Source organism: Bidens hawaiensis, unplaced genomic scaffold (assembly GCF_021521415.1).
Source record: "Bidens hawaiensis isolate Kalapana, Puna unplaced genomic scaffold, B.hawaiensis_p1.1 tig00018483_1, whole genome shotgun sequence".
Taxonomy (NCBI): Eukaryota; Viridiplantae; Streptophyta; class Magnoliopsida; order Asterales; family Asteraceae; genus Bidens; species Bidens hawaiensis.
Window position 1 is genome coordinate 373,303 of NW_027492791.1, and position 6,874 is coordinate 380,176.

The window sequence follows — 6,874 nt, forward strand, 5'->3', positions numbered from 1 at the left end:
AAACAAGGCGAGGCTAGTCGTTAAAGGTTTTAATCAACAAGAGGGGATTGATTATAATGAAGTGTTCGCTCCTGTCGCAAGGTTGGAAGCCATTAGATTGTTTTTGGCGTTCGCTGCTTATAAGAAGATGAAGGTATTTCAGTTGGATGTGAAGAGTGCGTTTCTGAATGGGAAAGTTGATGAGGTAGTGTATGTTGAGCAACCTCCGGGTTTTCCTGACCCAGACTTTCCTGATCACGTGTACAAGTTAAGCAAGGCATTGTATGGACTACATCAGGCACCTCGTGCCTGGTATTCAACTTTATCAGATTACTTGCTTGAAAATGGGTTTGAAAGAGGGAAGATAGATAGCACATTGTTCTTCAAGAGAGATGGAAGCGACTTCCTGCTGGTGCAAGTCTACGTGGATGATATTATCTTTGCTGCATCAAAAGTCTCCATGTGTCAAGATTTTGAGGCCGTCATGAAAAAGAGGTTTGAAATGAGTGCTATGGGTGAACTAACTTTCTTTTTAGGATTGCAGGTTGATCAGAAGAAGGATGGGATGTTCATTCATCAGACCAAGTATGTCCATGATGTGCTCAAACGCTTCAAGATGGAGGACAGCACTCCATTCGACACTCCAATCTGCGTCAATCACAAATTGGGTGCTGAGTCAGACGGTGATGCAGATGTGGACCCAACTCAATATCGGGCTATTATAGGTTCTTTAATGTACTTAACTGCTTCTAGGCCTGATATAATGTTTGCTGTTTGTCTTTGTGCACGCTTTCAGGCAAACCCAAAAGAATCTCATCTGAAGGGTGTGAAGAGGATACTGAGGTATCTCAAGGGCAAGCCGAAGCTGGGGTTGTGGTACCCGAGAGGAGGAGACTTGGAGCTAGTCGCTTACACAGATTCTGATTATGGAGGGTGCAATCAGAGTCGGAAGTCAACAACTGGAGGATGTCAGTTTCTTGGTGGCAGATTGGTGTCGTGGCAATGCAAGAAGCAGACTTCAGTCGCAATTTCAACCTGTGAAGCAGAATACATGGCAGCATCCAACTGCTGCTCCCAGGTTCTTTGGATTCAACAATAGTTGCGCGACTATGGTCTGAATTTCTTACTTACTCCTGTTTGCATTGATAACACAGCTGCTATCTCAGTAACTAACAATCCTGTGAAGCACAGTAAAACTAAACATATTGAACTACGTCATCATTTTATACGGGATTGTGCTGAGAAGAAACTGATTGTGCTTGAAAAGGTGGATACGCTTGATAATTTCGCTGATCTTTATACTAAAGCGTTTGACAAAACAAGATTTCAAAACCTTATCGAGCTGAATGGGATGATCAATCCCGAGTAACCATGCTTTTCATGTTATTTAAAAAAAAAAAAAAAAAAAAAACGTCACTATCGCTTAAAACTTTGTCGGTTGCCTCAGTTTGAAGGACTTGTATTCGGATATGTTTTGGTCCTCATTTTCTACTTGTAGAATTTGAGGATAGCCATTAACCAAAGGACTGAAAGTGACCGGGGCGGTTTATGATGAGTTTTCATTCTTTCGCTTAAAATTAGTCGATCATACTTAGTTAGAAGGACACATACTTGTATGTGGTCGGTCCAGTTGATCCATTGGATCTTCGGGATAGCCGTTTACCTGAAGACTTTGTTTTGGTCGGGGCGATTAATGTTAAAAATTTTTTTAAGGGAAATGAAATTATTTTTCCAGTCTACTACTTCGTAAGAAGTTCGTTTGCTATGTTTAACAGAAAATTGATCCAACCTTGGAAAATGATAGATATACTGATTCTGTGTGCTTAACTAGTGAAGTTATTAGGCTTAAAAGGCTTTAGGACAGTCATTGTATGTCATGGTAACTTTTTATGGTGCGTAAAAGTAGATGTGATACAAACTAAAACTACTCGATTTTACGTGGAAACTCCTTAAGAGTTTTGCATGTCTTCATATATATCTTTCCGAATGATAGGCAGAAATGTGATTACTCAGTCATACACGAGCCCGTAAGTGTTCTGATTCCCGTGAAGATAGCGTTTCAAGAAACTGCAGTGATCCAGATTCGGGACTTGCAGTTGTTTACTACTCTGAAGTCTATATGAATGTTTGATTAAAAAAAAAAAAAAAAATTATTATGAGTTATGAAAACATTCTAGAGCTGAAAATGTCAAGACTTCTCAATCATGGAGTAAGAAAGAGAACGGGAAGCAGATGAAGAGTACTTACAAACTTAATCAGACACTATGGGTCGAAGTCAATTCGGGGTGACTTGGGGAAAGCCAAATACGCTTTGAGAATAGATAGGAGGCATCATAATCTCTGAGTTGTTGCCCACTTAAATTTTGAGGAATAATTGAACCTAACTCGTATCACAGAAATGATGAAAACCATCTTAAGTTATTTACCTGCCTACAACCTGTTTCCTTCTGTCATAATACAGCTAAACACGGATCTATGTGACAGTCACGTAGTTAGTATGATTCCTGTTCGGATCTTTTCTAAAACGAAGTAGTCCCTATCGAGACTGAAATTTGATCCCTTGTACTTAATTTTTTAAAAAAAGTTTTTTCGTACTTAGGTAGCTTATGATTTTATAACTGGTTACTTGGACTTGATCGTGTTATTTAATTCTTAAAGGGAAGATTTAAAAGTTAATTGCAAAATGTTCAAATTATAAGGGTTGATTTTGTAAATATAGGCGATGTTGTTAAACAGGCGAACTTGTGAATAACTTCGCCTAGGCGAAGTTAACCGTAACTTCGCCTGTATAACTCCGCCCCTATATAAGGATTTTCAAAGGTCATTCGTTCATTATTTTATACATCAGCGAACTTATTCTCGAATATCACAGCGAACTTAACTCGATTATCATCTGATTATCTTTTTCGATTTCAATCAGTATTCAAGGTGTGTTTGGGTTCTATATCTTATAATAGATGTTCAATGTTGTTAACCCTAGGTTGTTTCGACACCCGGTTAGCGACCTCGGACGTTCGAACCTTATACCCGATTTCAAAGCTTGTTTTTACGTGTTCATGAGCAAACTGATCGTCCGGATTGCCTTAATATCATGTGTTTTAGTCTCCTAAATCGTCAAAATTGACTGACACACCAGATTTTCGACGATTGAATCAACCTTACTGTCGCCGTTTCAGATTCAGGCGAACTTAAGGTTTAGGCGAAGTTATCCGTAACTTCGCCTGAGGCTCAACTTCGCCTGAGGCGATGTTGTGGTGAGGCGAAGTTATCATTAACTTCGCCTGGACCTTTTAATTTTTTAATTATTAGACGAACTTAAAGATGAAGCGAAGTTGTTCCCAACTTCGCCCCAACTTTAACTTCGCCTATACAGATTTTATCACAACTTCGCACATGGTAACAAGCGAACTTGTGGTACGCCTTAACGTTTATCTAACTTGGTTCGTTTGTTGCAGATATGGCTGCAGTAGCAGGTGCTGGAGGTGCTGGAGGTGACGATGGAGATAATCAGAGGCAATTCTTCCCGGGTCATAACATGTATATCACCTTAGACCCGGAAGCGAGCGGTGTTGAGGATTACCGCGAGATAATCACATTCCTCATTCGCTCGAGGATATTCCACGCTATCACTACGACTCTGCCGATATCCTTACCCAATATCGAGGATTTCTGGCAGACTGTGGAATACAATTGCCGCGTTGAGTCCCCGGTTATGCGAGCAACCGTCAACAATCAAGAGGTTCAGTTCTCATTTGAACAGATACCGGTGGCTTTACGGTTCAGTGAGGAGACTAGGGATGACCCTACAGAGTTTGTGGCTCAGTTCCGTGATGGAGCGTTTCTAAGAATGGGCTATTCTGGTCCATTGGGCGATACCCAGAGACGGAAGGGGTTCCTGCTTGATCAGTGGCGCTTCCTCATGCACGTCATGATTGTGTGTATGTCTGGGAGGAAGGCGGGTACTGACGGAATGGGTGCGACCATGCAGTCAGCAATGACTGCTCTGACTTATAACAAACGTTATAGCTTTAGTCAGATGGTCTTTTACGAGATCGATAGACAGAGAAGAGCGATGGCTCGTGAGAGGTTCATCATGTATCCAAGATTCATTCAGATGATCTTGAATCATGTTGCTCCCAAGTTGCCTCAACGACGTCCAATACGATACGTGGAGAGTGTAAGCAAACGTATCTTCGTTCAATGCCGCACATCCAGTGCGAGGAGCAAGCCTGAACTGCGTCCAAGGCATACTCCACTATTCGGGTACTTAATAAACCCGGGGTATGTGCCAGCTCGTGGGGATGAGTTCAGAGACCCTCAACCACGACAGGTAGGAGCACCTCGAGATGTACCTGCTGTGCCTGTTGTGTCGGCTGAGGAGGATGTAGACATTGATGCTGCATTTGGCGGCCAAGGATTCTTCGACATGGACCGGTTTGATCCGCAAGAAGAGGTGCAGGTCTCTGCTGCACAGGTTCGTGAAGTGAATGTTACTAGAGCAGCTACGACGGTGGCTGACTCAGATCTTGATGATGTTATGGATGAGGCGAGAAGGATGTTGGTGACTCGAGAGAGGACGTTAGGGAAGAGAAAGAGGACAGTTGATGATACTGAGTCAGAAGAAGAAGAAGAGGATATTCACAAGTTGATTAGACGTTCAAGACGGGAAAGGACAGGTGCAGGTATGGGAGCTGGAGAGACTTCAAGAGTTGTACGTTTCGCTCCATCCGCACTGTCAGGTATGTCGATTGTTCCTACATCTGTACAGGTTACAAGTTTAAGCGCCGCGGAAGTTCCCGTGGTGGCTACATCAGCTGTCGCCATCCCATCCATCACACTACAGATGACGACTCCGGAGATTGTGTCTTTACCACCTCCAACGCTTACTCCTTCAGAGGTGGTGGCACAATTTGTAGAGTCGAAAGTCGTTGCAACTGCAGGGTTGTCGGTCACGATACCACCTGCGGTTACGTCCACAACTGCTTCTGATGTCCCGGTTACATTCGAGATCCCTGCTGAGTATACTCAAGACACATCTAACATGAGGTTTGATTTCGATGCAACCCTCTCAGACTCGGAGAGAATAGCTGCACTTGAGCGGGTCGTGGCTGAACAATCAAGGGTGAATCTTGTCCAGACCCAGGCTATTCAGCGCCTTGTAGCAGAGAATCAACTACAGTCGTCCCTCCTGGTTGAACATGGGCGAATTATAGATGCTATGAAGGAGTTCTTGGCATCTCAGGGGGAGACAAGCTGTAGAGGCGACGAGTTAAGGACAAAGAAGAGAAATGATAGAGACGATGATCCCAATGCATCGAAAGGTGCAGGTGGTGAGTTGCCAAGAACTACTCAAGCTCTTGGGACTTCCACAGCTCAGGGGGAGTCTCCAGGTGTAGTTGGTGGTGATGAGGTGGTGATGGTTGATGATGAAGATGATGTGATTGATGCTTTGAAAGAATTAGATGATGATATGCTAGATGATGATGTGATGTTTGATGATGATGTGCTGCCTATTGAGGAGATTGAAAAGATTGGCGCACAGATTGTGATTGAAGAAGATGTTGAAGAAGGTGAAATAGTAGAAGAAAATATTGAACACGAGATCCCAGATATTGAGAAAACAGATATGGGTAATGAGACAGTAATCGATGAGACTGAATGGAAAGAGCAGCCTAGGTGGAAGGAAGGCTATGCTCAGTGGTTCGTCAAAACGAAGAAACCAGCGGTCCCTACAATGTTTAAGAAGAGTTACAATATTAAAGGCTATGCTGAAGCGAAGAAAGGGATTATTTGCTGGATCTATGATGAGCAGTTGAAGCTCTTTGTGATTAAACGATATGATGGGATCCAATACTTTAAGAGAACGTTGAGATCTCTCAATACATTGCCTGAATGTGAGGTGAAGGATTTGGCTAGATTGGGGCTGATTAATAGAAGCGACGACAACATGGCGAGAGTTATTGGGAAGATCGTGTGGAAAGAAAGTATTAAAGAAAAGAAGTTTGAGTTATTAAAGCCACAGAAGGGAAAGCTAGTGGAAGATAAAGAAAGGGGAATGAGAGCAGATGGCAAGCCATGGATGGTAATGAAGTACAAACCGATCCGATGCATTAAGGAGGTTCCAATGAAGACTATGCCTCAAGATGTGCTGAAGAATCTTAAATAGTGGTATGTTGATTGCCAGACTGCTGAAGCGGTGATGGAAGACGAGGATGAACAAGAGCTCCTAAGAGTTTACGATCCGATGCATTTGGTAAACTTATCGCAAGCTGATCTGAAGGTGCTTAATGAGAAGAAAATCTTTTATATTCTTGCTTGGAAGGATGAAGCGAGGAAGTATCAAAGAGTTGTGTCAGTTTGTGTTAGAGAAGGAGTGCATGCGTGAAGATACAAGATTGAAGATTACAAGACAAGCGCTTAAAGATCAAGATATGAAGCTACTGCCAAGGGGGGAGTCTGTTGGTGCATAATGTCAGTAGTTCATAGTCTAGTGTCTGTAATCGAGTCTGTAATGTTTAATTATGTTTTGTATGTTTAAGCGAAGTTACTGAAAAGTTCGCTTAACAGGCGAACTTGTTAGTCAAGCGAAGTTATGGACAACTTCGCCTGAACATGCCAGGCGAAGTTGTCGTGTATAAATAGTCCTAGGTTACGGCTTGGTTTGTAATCGTTGTTTAAGTTCGTGTCAGTTGTTCAAGTTCATTGTAACGTGAGGACGAGAGTCTGTAACAGTGATATTACATCACGTGTTTGAGTTATAATATATAACGTGTGTTCGTTTCGTGTGTTCGTGTGATTCGTGCTCTATACTCGTAACGATCTACGCAGGGATTCCGCACCTGAGTAGACCGAGATATCTCGTGCGATCCGTCCAGGGAACCTACAAAGAATCTTT